The 13,841-nt window shown below is 40.2% G+C and overlaps 1 protein-coding gene across 1 annotated transcript in view; it reads left to right on the top strand.

Moving 5' to 3' along the window:
* The window catches only part of LOC110580459 (calcium-binding mitochondrial carrier protein SCaMC-1-like), a 51,533-nt gene that overhangs the window by 5,649 nt on the left and 32,043 nt on the right, over positions 1-13,841 (top strand). The gene's annotated exons all lie outside the window — the stretch shown is intronic.

The following is a 13,841-nucleotide window of genomic DNA, read 5'->3' as shown; positions in this document are numbered from 1 at the left end:
ATTCTATTGATTGATAAATTTGAGTTAAGCATTCTGAAATTATGTTTGCCCTGTTCTCCACTTTCTTTTTTTTTTTGTTTGAATACTGTGAAAACTGTCATTCATATGGTGGGCTCTGATGTCACTGGATTTTACTTGGCAAAAAATGCATTATTGCCAATGAGGTGAACCCCTGTTCTTTTTTTCATTAGCCCTCAAGAAAGGGGTATTATTTGAAAGTAGCTTGTGTGTGAACACAAATACATGGGGGCAATGAAATCAATATTAAGCCTTAGTTATAAAGTGGTTATCTGGTTGCTTATGCTATTTGCCTTCAGATCATCTTCAGAAAGAAAACACAAAATTAGAAAATTTCCATAGAAAACACTCAGACCCCGAGGGGTCTGTGGATTTCAGGCTGAGAAACACCTAGATTATAGGCAAATTTAAGCTGCCAGTGCCCTCTCTTCCTCTGGGCTCTACCCTGTTTCCTACAGGACCTTCTGAGGGGAGGGGTCAGGGACCGGGCTTAGAAAACCAGAGTTTACTAAGCAGAAAGAAACGTGCACTTGTTAGAGTTCTATTTATAGTCCTTTTGCTCCTCCCAGTAAAACTCTCCTGTTTTAGCAGTGGGCCTAGTTGTTTTTGATCTATTATCAGTGCTCTAATTCCTTAAGGAAGAATAAGGAAGTAGCAGGAAGAAAGTTTCCTTCCCTCATTTCCATCCAAATCTTTCCGTGACCTCTGGAATTTTTGTTTTGTGGTTAACAACCTCTCAGCACTTAAACCTCTTCACAGAGCCTTGCTTTCCCCTGCAGGTCTTACCGAAGCAGCTCTCCTCCAAGGAGCTGTCTTGCAGCCCTCTCCGGGTTGGAGCCCCTCCTCCTCTTTCTCCTTTCGAACCACCTGCTTCACGGAAGCCCATGCCATCTGCCATCTGACCTAACCATTTTATTCTTTGCTACTTCCTGACCTTCTGTATAAACCTCTTGGTCACTGAAGATTTGGCACCTGCTTACAGTCTTCATCTCCACTCCAGATCCTTCCATTGACCTGGGTGACTTCCACATCCATTTCTGCATATGAACCATGCCACATCCAGGCTTCCTAATTCCTTGACTGTGTATGTCCAATGACCTTCACCTCCACACCATTTCAGCATCTCAATCTCATGGCTCCACTTGGGTAAATTTCCCTAATAAGACTGGAACCCACCTTATAGAGTAGTTGTTTCGGTTAAACGAGGTAAGGCTTTATTTTAGCACAGTGAGGACACATAATAATCATCACTTAGTAAATGTTAACTGTTATTATTGTACTAATTTATATCCATAGGGTTGGAGGGTGGTGGAAATAGGGTGGTGGAAAAAGATTTCCACTTCTACAGATTTTACCGGGAATGTGGGAGATTCTGAAACACTAGAATGGGAGCATGGCTGGGGAGGGTCTGAGAAGGCCCAGTGGTGTGAGCAGCTCCCTCCTCGACAGCAGTCTCAGCTGAACCCGCAGGTGGGCTTATATATACACACCAACTTTAATTAAAAATAGGTGAGTTGAAAAGTTCACCCATAACTTTATGAAATGGCATACATAATATACAATTTTGAATTAGGCCGGCCTCTTGTCCAATAATGTTATAAACCGTGCAGATAAGCCTCTGGCTAGCCATTTGACCATTGACAAGGCAAGCAGAAGAGTGACAGAACTAACATTTATTGATCATTTGCCATGTGTTAGGTACTGTCTTAGGTAGTTTACATTTTTCCGTTTCATTCTAAATTTGTGTTTTCTCATGTATAAAAAACAAGAGTTCTAAGTTTCAAAATTCTAATTTGAATTCTCTCGATAATGTAAATCACCTGGAGAAACGAACCTCATTGACCCCTGAGAAAATGAGAAAGCTTTTTTTTTTTTTAAAGATTTATTTATTTATTTTAGAGAGATAGAGAGCGAGCTCAAGGGGCAGAGAGAAAGGGAGAGAAGCAGACTCACTGCTGAGCCGGGAGACCGACATGGGGCTTGAACCCACAACCCTGAGATCATGACCTGATCTGAAATCAAGAGTTGAACGCTTAACCGACCAAGCCACCCAGGCACCCTGTGCAAGCTCTTATTTTTAAAAACAACTTATACTTCTGCATTTTTATATGCCTTATAAAAATAAAACTATTGTCCTTCACTGTAAAATTTCCTTGTACTACTTCAAAAAGCTTTCTTCATTTTAGCCTCTATTTGTTTTGTGACTTACTAGCAAATGTAATGCATAGGAAAGCATGTGGTTCCTACATGTATTCTTAGAATTGGCATATGACTTTAAGTCAAATTTAATCTACAATAAATATGTATTGAATGAGCAGGTGTGATTAGTGATGGGATATAAATGAACTATGGCAAAAAAATCATCCATTATTAAAATAATTTCTAGAAATTTAACTGTAGTAGAATAAAAATGTATTTATTGGCAAAGGAGGAAAAATTAGCCATTCAAGCCAGTTGGTAGAAAATGCTACTTAACGATTCCGACATAAAAGTTTTTAAAAGGTTCCAAGGAGAAGAAAACCTTTTTCTGATCTATCTTACTCCCAGTAATCTCTATGCCCTTTTGAACTCCATGGTGTACACAGTATAGCATCTTAGGAATACTGCAAGTTGACCTGCTTTCCAAAGGAAAAAAAAATACACATCTTGGAGCTTCATTAAACAAACATTACAATAGAAAATTATAAATTGCTTTGGAAGACTTGTCTAGCAAAGGGAATGAAAGAGGAATAAATTAAACTGGTAAAGAAGGACTATTTCAGGAAAACGAACAAATGAGGGGAGGAGATTTTTTTTTTTATTTGAGAGAGAGAAAGAAAGTGCATGCATGGGGGAGGGGCAGAGATAGAGGGAGAGAATCTTTTTTTTTTTTTAAGATTTATTTATTTTTAGAGACAGAGACAGAGAGAGAGCAAACACGAGCAGGAGGGGCAGAGGGAGAGGGAGAGGGCATCCCAAGTGGACTCTGTGATGAGTGTGAGCCCCATGAGGGGCTCCATCTCACAACCCTGAGAGGATGACTTGAGCCGAAACCAAGATGCTTAACCCCCTCTGCCACCCAGGCACCTAAAGGGATAGAGAGAATTTTAAGCAGGCTCCTTGCTTAGCTCAGAGCCCAAGGTGGGGCTCAATCTTATGACCTTGAGATCATTACCTGAGCAGAAGTCAAGAGTCCATTGCTCAACTGACTGAGCCACCCAGGCGCCCCTGGAAGAGATTTTTCAATCTTGTGGGTTTATTTCTGGACTCTATGTTCCATTGATCTATGTGTCTATTTTTTGTGCCAGTACCATACTGTTTTGATTACTATAGCTTTCTAGTATATCTTGAAATCTAGAATTGTGGTATCTCCAGCTTTGTTCTTCTTTCTCGGGATTGCTTTGGCTATTCAGGGTCTTTTGTGGTTCCACAGAATCTTTAGGATTATTTGTTCTAGTTCTGTGAAAAATACTGTTGTTATTTTGATAGGGATTGCATTGAGTCTATAGATTGCTTTGGGTAGTATGGATATTTTAACAATATTAATTTTAAGAATCCATGAGCATGGAATATTTTTTCATTTGTGTTGTCCTCAATCTCTTTCATCATTTTTTTTTTCTTTTATCATTGTTTTATAGTTTTCAGAGTACACGTCTTGTACCTCCTTAGTTAAGTTTATTCCTAGGTATTTTATTCTTTTTTTTTTTTTCCAACTATAAATGGATAAATGGGATTGTTTTCTTAATTTCTCTTTCTGCTACTTCATTATTAGTGATAGAAAAACAACCAATTTCTGGGTGTTAATTTGGTATCCTGCAACTTTACTGAATTCATTTATTACTTATAATTTTTTTTTTTTTTGTGGAGCCTTTGGAATTTTCTATGTATAGTATCATGTCATCTGTAAATAGTGACAAGTTTAATTTCTTCCTTACCAATATGGATGCCTTTTATTTCTTTTTCTTGTGTGATTGCCGTAGCTAGGACTTTCCAGTACTATGTTGAATAAAAGTGGCAAGAGTGGACATCCTTGTTTTGTTCTTGATCTTAGAAGAAAAGCTATCAGCTTTTTGACATTACCTTCCCTCCCCCCCTTCCTTTTTTTTACAGTCATAGTTTTTTGGCATTCCCTTTTTGGATGATAATTTGGCAATTTTCTTTCCAGGAATCTATGATACAAACAATTGCAATTCAAAGATTGTAATCTCACAAGAATAGTCATTGTAGCATGTCCTGTAATAATAGTGAAAATTTGGGAACAATTTAAGTGGTAAACCATTCTTAAGTAAGCCAAAGAATGATTAAATAAAATCCACAAAATATATTTTCTTTATATTATTTCTCCACATTTTTAGGCTTTGTTTAGCAGTTATTGATTACCCATTGTATGTCAGAAACTGTTCTGTGTTTTTGGGGTGTGGTGATGAACTAGACAAAGTCTCTATTTCTTGGAGCATTAAACAGATAAACAAGATAATTTATATATAATTATATAATTTATAATACTCCCTAATTACATACACCTCTCTGGCCTCATCTCCTGTTTTCTTCCATTTCTCACTCCCTCTCTCCTTCACTCACTGTATTACAGTGAGCTGTAATAGTTCCAGCAACCTTGGAGTTTTTGATGTTTCCAAACACATACTAGGCAGGCTCTCAGAGCATTTACATAAAGCTATTGCTCTAGGTTTTGGTGCATTTTGTGCCAACTACTTTAGTAAGTATGACAAGCATGAAGGACCTCAACTACTTCAATTCATGAGACTCAGCTTTCAAAGAAAGTATGTATATCATCTCATAGAACCTATATCACACCCAGGAAAATCAATAACTAAATGACAAAAAGAATACTGTTAAAGAAAAGTTGGTGATAAAAATATTAGGTTTAAAAATTTTAGCTATTTGACTTAGGATCCAAAAAGTGTATGCATATTGGGAATTCTAGGAAAAGACCCCATGTTCTTCATGATTACTACTGTATCCCGAAAGAGTAATTCTGCATTGTTACAATGTCTTCCCTGCTAATATAAACCACTGTTTCATAATTCTAAAGAAACTAGATGGTTATTCACATAAATGGATGGGGTTTGTAATATAATTAATTATGACTTCTATCAAATTAGAGAGAAATCTTATCAGAATGCTGACCAGACACAGAAGCCAGACCACCCTGTTGCCTTTACTGGCTTCCTCAGAGTGTCAAGCTGGCATGTCACGTACAAAGAAGGGGAGATGTGAGCAGAATCCTGGCTCTGCCTCCACCTACCCTTTAGCATGGGGTGGACAAAAGCCCTCAGCTTTCTTTTGTTTCCTCAGTTGTAGAATTGAGGGGAGCAGGCTAGATGAAAAGCCATCTTTCAGCTAAGAGATCTTTCAACTAAACGGTCTGGGTCAGCTTGAAATCTCCACCTTTGAGCAGACATTTAGGGTGGCAAAAGAAAATGGATTAAAAATGGTGGGTGAAGTGGGGCGCCTGGGTGGCTCAGTCTGATTGCAGCTCAGGTCATGATCTCAGGGTTGTGAGATCGAGCCCCGCGTCAGTCTCTGTGCTGGGCTTGGGGCCTGCTTAAGATTCTTTCCCCCTCTGCCCCTCTCCCCACTTTCTCTCGCTCTCAAATAAATAAATCTTTAAAAAAATTTCATTGTCTGATGCTTCATTTGCTTACCCCTTACCAGTACCAGTCATTAGTATCAAAGCATTTGGCAAAGATTTTTTTATAAAATAGAGGCCCTTCCGAGTTTGGGCAGAAAAAAAACACACCACACATCACACCAGCAGTCAGGACTTCCTGCTCTGAATTTTAACAGCCATCAACCTGGTCAGGAGATGCACATTCAGACCATTCAACAAGATCAAATGAGTGCACCCTGATTAAGAAGATGTTTCCAGGTGTTTGCTGTGGCAGCACATATACTAAAATTGGAAAGAGTAAGTTTCCTGAAATCTTCCCAAGAAATCAACATGAATGAAACTGGTTCTAATAGAAAGGATGCAAGAGATTTAAGTGCAGGGTGGGATTTTTTTTCTTTACAGAATAGAAAAATGACCGAAAGGCCAGTGGCTTTTCATTTATACACATATCCCCTCTTCTGGAATCTAACACACTGGCTTCATTTTCAAAATGAATCATTTTATTTTCCTCAAATGCAGCCGTAAATTATAAACCTTAAGCATGTGATAGTCACATGATTTCTTCAGTAAGCTCAGGACTTCCACAAGCTTCTCTGGAGCTTATAGCCAGAGTAGTCCAGGGAGTCAAATGTTAAAGCTTTCTTCACAGCCATACATTCCTTTGATGTTTGGGTTATTGAACACAAACGCACTGGATAACTTGTCTTCAGCGTTGTCCATTTCTGTTTCTGAAAGTGTTAGCTGTGTTTTCTTTTCTTCCTTTTTTTCATTTTATTTTACTTCACTTCCCTTTATTTTGTTTTATTTTCATCATGATATGTGTACTCTTTAATCATCATCCCCCTCTCCACCACCTCCCTTCTGGTAACCATCAGTTTGTTCTCTATAGGTAAGAGTCTGTTTCCTGGTTTGTCTCTCTCTCTGTTTTTTTTCTTTGCTCGTTTGTTTCTTAAATTCCATATATGAGTGAGATCATATGGTATTTGTCTTTGACTGACTTATTTCGCTTAGCATTACACTTTCAGGTTTTCTACATAGAGTATCATGTCATCTGTGAAAAGTGAAGATTTGACTTCTTCCTTGCTGCTTTGGAAGCCTTTTATTTCTTTTTGTTGTCTGATTGCTGAGGCTAGGACTTCTAATACTATGTGGAACAACAGTGGTAAGAGTGGACATCCCTATTCCTGACCTTAGGGGAAAAAAGCTCAGTTTTTGCCCATTGAGAATGATATTAGCTGTGGGCATTTCATATATGGCCTTTATGATGTTGAGGTTTGAGGTATGTTCCTTCTATCCCTACTCTCTTGAGGGTTTCTATCAAGAAAGGATGATGTATTTTGTCAAAATGATGTATTGAGAGGATCATATGGTTCTTATCCTTTCTTTTATTAATGTGGTGTATCACATTGATTGATTTGCAGCTATTGAACCACCCCTACAGCCTAGGAATAAATCCTACTTGCTCATGGTGAATAATCCTTTTAATGTATTGTTGGATTTGATTAGCTAGTGTCTTGTTGAGAAATTTTGCATCCATGTTCATCAGGGATATTGGTCTGTAATTCTCCTTTTTAGTGGGGTCTTTGTCTGGTTTTGGAATCAAGGTAATGCTGGCCTCATAGAATGAGTTTGGAAGTTTTCCTTCTATGTCTATTTTTTGGAACAGCCTCAGAAGAGTAGGTATTAATTCTTCTTTAAATGTTTGGCAGAGGGGTGCCTGGGTGGCTCAGTTGGTTGGGCGACTGCCTTCGGCTCAGGTCATGATCCTAGAGTCCTGGGATCGAGTCCCGCATCGGGCTCCCTGCTCAGCAGGGAGTCTGCTTCTCCCTCTGACCCTCCCCCCTCTCATGTGCTCTCTCTCTCTCTCTCAAATAAATAAATAAAATCTTTAAAAAAAAAATGTTTGGCAGAATTCCCCTGGGAAGCCATCTGGCCCTGGACTCTTGTTTGTTGGGAGATTTTTGATTACTGATTAAATTTCTTTGCTGGTTATGGGTCCGCTCAAATTTTATATTTCTCCTGTTTCAGTTTTGGTAGTTCATATGTTTCTAGGCATTTATCCATTTCTTCCAGATTGTCCAATTGGTTAGTGTATAAATATTCTCTTATAACTGTTTGTATTTCTGTGGTGTTGGTTGTGATCTCTCCTCTCTCATTCATGATTTTATTTACTGGGGTCCTTTCTCTTTACTTTTTGATAAGTCTAGCCGGGGTTTATCAATCTGGTTAATTCTTTCAAAGAACCAGCTCTTGGTATCATTGATCTGTACTACAGATTTTTTGATTTCTATATCATTTATTTCTGCTCTAATCTTAATTATTCCCCTTTTTTTTTGCTGGTTCTAGTCCTTATTTGCTGTTCTTTTTTTCCAGCTCCTTTAGGTGTAAGGTTAGATTGTGATTTGAGACTTTTCTTGCTTGTTGAGGAATGCCTGTATTGCTATATACTTACCTCTTATGACTGCCTTTGCTGCGTCCCAAAGGTTTGGACTCTTGTGTTTTCTTTGTTTCCATGTATTTTTAAATTTCTTCTTTAGTTTTCTGGTTAACCCATTCATTCTTTAGTGGGGATGCTCTTTAACCCCTAAGTATTTGTGGTCTTTCCAAATTTGTTTTTGTGTGTTCTTGTTCTTGTGTTCTTTGTTCTTTCCAAATTGTGTTCTTCAAGTTTCATAGCGTTGTGGTCTGAAAATATGCATGGTATTTTCTTTTTGTACTGGTTGAGGCCTGATTTGTGAACCAATATGTGATCTTCTCTGGAGAATGTTCCATGTGCACTCGACAATAATGTGCATTCTGCTGCTTTAGGATGAAATGTTTTGAATGTGTCTGTAAAGTCCATCTGGTCCAGTGTGTCATTGAAAGCCATTGTTTCCTTGTTGATCTTCTGCTTAGAAGATCTCTTCATTGTTGTGAGTGGGGTGTTAAAGTCCTTTACTATTATTGTATTATTATCAATGAGTTTCTTTAAGTTTGTTAGTAATTGATTTATATATGGCTGCTCCCAAGTTGGGGCATAAATATTTATAATTGTTAGATTCTCTTGTTGGATAGACCCCTTTATTATGAAGTAGTGCCCTTCTTCATCTCTTATTACAGACATTGGTTTAAAATCTAGTTTGATATAAGTATGGCTACTCCAGCTTTCTTTTGATGTCCATTAGCATGATAGATTGTTCTCCACCCCCTCACTTTCAGTCTGGAGGTGTCTTTGGGTCTGAGTCTTTTTTTTAAAAAATGCTTTATTTATTTATTTGAGAGAGAGAAAGTGAGAGAGAGAGCATGAGCAGAGGGCAGGGGCAAAGGGAGAGGGAGAAGCAGACTTCCTCAGGACTCGATCTCAGAACCCCAGGATCATGACCTGAGCTGAAGGTAGATGATTAACCAACTGAGCCACCCAGGTGCCCCTAAAATGAGCCTCTTGTAAGCAGCATATTGTTGATGGATCTTTACCCTATGTCTTTTGATTGGATTATTTAGTCCATTTACATTCACAGTGATTATTGATAGATATGAATTTAGCACCATTGTATTACCTATAAAGTCACTGATCCTGTAGATTGTTCCTTTCTAGTCTTTGTTGCTTTTGCTGTCTCTTTCCTGCAGAAAGTGTCCCCTTTAGGGCCGCCTGGGTGGCTCAGTTGGTTAAGTGACTGCCTTCGGCTCAAGTCATGATCCTGGAGTCCTGGGATCAAGTCCTGCATCAGGTTCCCTGCTCAGCAGGGAGTTTGCTTCTCCCTCTGACCCTCCCCCCTCTCATGCTCTCTCTGTCTCATTCTTTCTCTCTCAAATAAATAAATAAAATCTTTAAAAAAAAAAAAAAAGGTGTCCCCTTTAATATTTCTTGCAGAGCTGGTTTTGTGTTCATGAACTCATTTAGTCTTTGCTTGTCTTGGAAACTCTTTGTCTTTCCTTCTATTCTGACTGACAGTCTTGCTGGATATAGTATTTTTGGCTGCATATTTTTCCCATTCAGTACGTTGAATATATCATGCCACTCTCTTCTGGCCTACCAAATTTCTGTGGTCAGATCGGCTGTTAACCTTATGTGGCTACCCTTATAGTTTAAGGACTTTTAGTCCCTGGCTGCTTTCAGAATTCTCTCTTTATCTTTGTACTTTGCAAGTTTCACTATATGTCTTGGTGTTGACTTTTTTTGTTGTTGTTGATTTTGAGGGGAGTTCTCTGTGCCTCTTGGACTTGAATGCCTGTTGCCTTCCCCAGATTAGGGAAGTTCTCAGCTATAATTTGTTCAAATAAACCTTCTGCCCCTTTTTCCTGCTCTTCTTCTGGGACTCTTAGGATACGGATATTATTGCATTTTGTGGAATTGCTGAGTTCCCTAAGTCTATATTCTTGATCTAATAATTGTCTTTCCCTCTTCTTTTCAGCTTCATTATTTTCCATAATTTTATCTTCTGTATTACCTATTTGATCCTCTGCCTCTTCCATCATCATTGTGATTACATCCAGTCGGTTTTGCATCTCAGTTATAGATGTTTTTATTTTGGCCCGACAAGTTTTTAGGTCTTTTATCTCTGCAGCCAGTGTTTCTCTGGTGTCTTCTATGCTTCTTTCAAGCCCAGCTAGTATTTTTATGACTGTTGTTCTAAATTATTGTTAAGATATATTGCTTCCGGACTTCCAGCTCTATTACAAAGCTGTCATCATCAAGACAGTATGGTACTGGCACAAAAACAGACACATAGATCAATGGAACAGAATAGAGAGCCCAGAAATGGACCCTCAACTCTATGGTCAACTCATCTTTGACAAAGCAGGAAAGAATGTCCAATGGAAAAAAGACAGTCTCTTCAACAAATGGTGTTGGGAAAATTGGATAGCCACATGCAGAAGAATGAAACTGGACCATTTCCTTACACCACACACAAAAATAGACTCCAAATGGTTGAAAGACCTCAATGTGAGACAGGAGTCCATCAAAATCCTAAAGGAGAACACAGGCAGCAACCTCTTTGACCTCAGCCGAAGCAACTTCTTCCTAGAAACATTGCCAAAGGCAAGGGAAGCAAGGGCAAAAATGAACTATTGGGACTTCATCAAGATAAAAAGCTTTTGCAAAGCACAGGAAACAGTCAACAAAACCAAAAGACAACCAACAGAATGGGAGAAGATATTTGCAAATGACATATCAGATAAAGGGCTAGTATCCAAAATCTATAAAGAACTCATCAAACTCAACACCCAAAGAACAAAGAATCCAATCAAGAAATGGGCAGAAGACATGAACAGACATTTTTCCAAAGAAGACATCCAAACGGCCAACAGACACATGAAAAAGTGCTCAATATCGCTCGGCATCAGGGAAATCCAAATCAAAACCTCAATGAGATACCACCTCACACCAGTCAGAATGGCTAAAATTAACAAGTCAGGAAATGACAGATGTTGGCAGGGATGCGAAGAAAGGGGAACCCTCCTACACTGTTGGTGGGAATGCAAGCTGGTGCAGCCACTCTGGAAAACAGTATGGAGGTTCCTCAAAAAGTTGAAAATAGAGCTACCATATGATCCAGCAATTGCACTACTGGGTATTTACCCCAAAGATACAAATGTAGGGATCCGAAAGGGTACGTGCACCCCGATGTTTATAGCAGCAATGTCCACAATAGCCAAACTGTGGAAAGAGCCAAGGTGTCCATCGACAGATGAATGGATAAAGAAGATGTGGTATATATATACAATGGAATATTATGCAGCCATCAAAAGGAATGAGATCTTGCCATTTGCAACGATGTGGATGGAACTGGAGGGTATTATGTTGAGCGAAATAAGTCAAACAGAGAAAGACATGTATCATATGATCTCACTGATATGAAGAGTTCTTAATCGCAGGAAACAAACTGAGGGTTGCTGGAGTGGGGGGTGGGGTGGGAGGGATGGGGTGACTGGGTGATAGACACTGGGGAGGGTATGTGCTATGGTGAGTGCTGTGAATTGTGCAAGACTGTTGACTCTCAGATCTGTACCTCTGAAACAAATAATGCAATATATGTTAAGAAAAAAAAAAAGAAGAAGGTAGCAGGAGGGGAAGAATGAAGCGGGGGAAATTGGAGGGGTAGACGAACCATGAGAGACGATGGACTCTGAAAAACAAAGTGAGGGTTCTAGAGGGGAGGGGGGTGGGAGGATGGGTTAGCCTGGTGGTGGGTATTGAGGAGGGCACATTCTGCATGGAGCACTGGGTGTTATGCACAAACAATGAATCATGGAACACTACATCTAAATCTAATGATGTAATGTATGGGGATTAACATAAGAATAAAAAAAAACAATGAAAAAAAAAGAAAAAAAAAGATATATTGCTTATATCTGTTTTGGGTAAATCCCTGGCTGTGCTTTCTTCTTGATCTTTCTTTTGGGGAGAATTCCTCCATCTTGTCATTATGTCTAAGTTTCTGTCTTTCACATGTTATGAAGGCTTGTTATGTTTCCTACTCCTGAGAGTAATACTATATTAAGAGGGGGTCATACACGAACCATGAGAGACTATGGACTCTGAGAAGGAAATTGAGGGTTCTAGAGGGGAGGGGGGTGGGGGGATGGGTTAGCCTGGTGATGAGTATTAAAGAGGGCACGTATTGAATGGAAAAAAAAAAAAAGAAGGGGTCATACACTGTCCAGGGCCTGGCATTTCAGGAAGTGTTTCTGGTGTATGCTGTGTGCACTCTGCTATTGTGTTTTGGCTGCTCTTTTCCACAGGTCAGTCCTCTGCAGAGGTCCTCCTTCCTTGCAGTGGGGAGTGTTTGGACTTTTAACTAGGTGTGCTTTGATTTGTTTGTTAAGATATGTCTAAAAAAGGGCAAAAAAGTCCTGATCCAAGGAAAGAGAAAAGGAAAAGGAACAACAAACAGACAAACAAAAAAGTATAAGCCTGAGTCCAAAGATAAAGAAAGAAGGAAAAAAGAAAAGAAAAAAGCCTGATCCAAAAAGTGAGAAAAGGAAACAAATAAACAAACCAACAAATGAACAAAAAACTATGAGCCTGATTCCAAAGAAAAAAAGAAAAAAGGGAAAGAAAAAATAAAAAACCAGTTCCACCAGAACTGAAGCTGAGACTTGGGAGCACTCTGTGATCGGTAGACCTGGTACATGAGGGGGGCCTGTGTTGGTCTTCTGAGGGAGGGGCCCGCTGCTCTGTCTCACAGTCAGAACTGCCCTTGGAAAGATGCCCTTGCCAGGCGCAGGGGGCCAGGATTTGGTGTAAGGGACTCCAGCCTCCACTGGAGGTGCTGTGTTTCTCTCTGAAGTCTGACAGGGTGTGCGTGTGGGGGTGGAAGATGGTGTCACCCCGCCCTCTCATCTCCAGGGAGGGGTACTCACAGCCTCCCTGTTTAGGCAGCCCTCACAGAAAAGAGAACAATCTCCTTTCCTCTGCCGCAGGCTTTCATCAGATCCATGCCCTCAATCTGTCTGTGGCTGGCTGTGGGCATGCCTGGCACCACAGTTCTTCTATGTTTTATCTTTGGCCCATGGCTGGGTTTCAAAACTCCGTATTTTACAGGGCACAGCAAGGTGTGGACCTGTTCCCTCCCCTGGAGAAGAGCCTCACAGCATTGCGCCTGGCACTGTTCAGTACCAGAAAAGCAGTTGCCTAGGCTGCACAGGTGGCTGGAGTCTATGGTGAGACACAGGGAAAAGCTATGACCCAGGTTATCAGCCCTCTGCCTGCACCTCTGTCCCCTGCTGTTGAACTGCTGCTCTGTGGTGCCTGGTGGGCCTTTTGTCCTTGGAGAGGCAAAAACCCTCTTCCAGGGGCCCCTGGGTGGCTCAGTCAGTTGGCTTCTGCCTTGGCTCGGGTTGTGATTTGGGGGTCCTGGGATCGAGCCCCATGTCAGGCTCCCTGCTCGGCGGGGAGCCTGCTTTTCCCTCTCCTCCCTGCTCCTGCTCTTTGTTGCTGTTTCTATCTCTCTCTCAAATGAATAAAAAAAAAATCTTAAAAAAAAAAAACCCCCTTCCAAATGTACTCTGGGAAGGGGAGCTTTCTCTCCCAGTGTCACGCAGGGGATTCCCACACCACAACGTCTTGCACAGACCCTCCCGCTACTCTCTCCCTCCCTCCCCAACTTTGTTCCAAGAAAAGTGCTCCCTCTCCTCTGTGGCACCGCAGCTTTTTTCTCCCCCAATTCATGGCTCTGAAACTCACATCTGCCATGTTCTCTCCCTCCAATTGTGCAGATTGTTTTCTTAA

The sequence above is a fragment of the Neomonachus schauinslandi genome, chromosome 4 (genome assembly GCF_002201575.2).
Source record: "Neomonachus schauinslandi chromosome 4, ASM220157v2, whole genome shotgun sequence".
NCBI classification, from domain to species: domain Eukaryota; kingdom Metazoa; phylum Chordata; class Mammalia; order Carnivora; family Phocidae; genus Neomonachus; species Neomonachus schauinslandi.
Note: the sequence above shows the minus strand (reverse complement) of the source record. Positions and strands in the feature narration are given on the sequence as shown.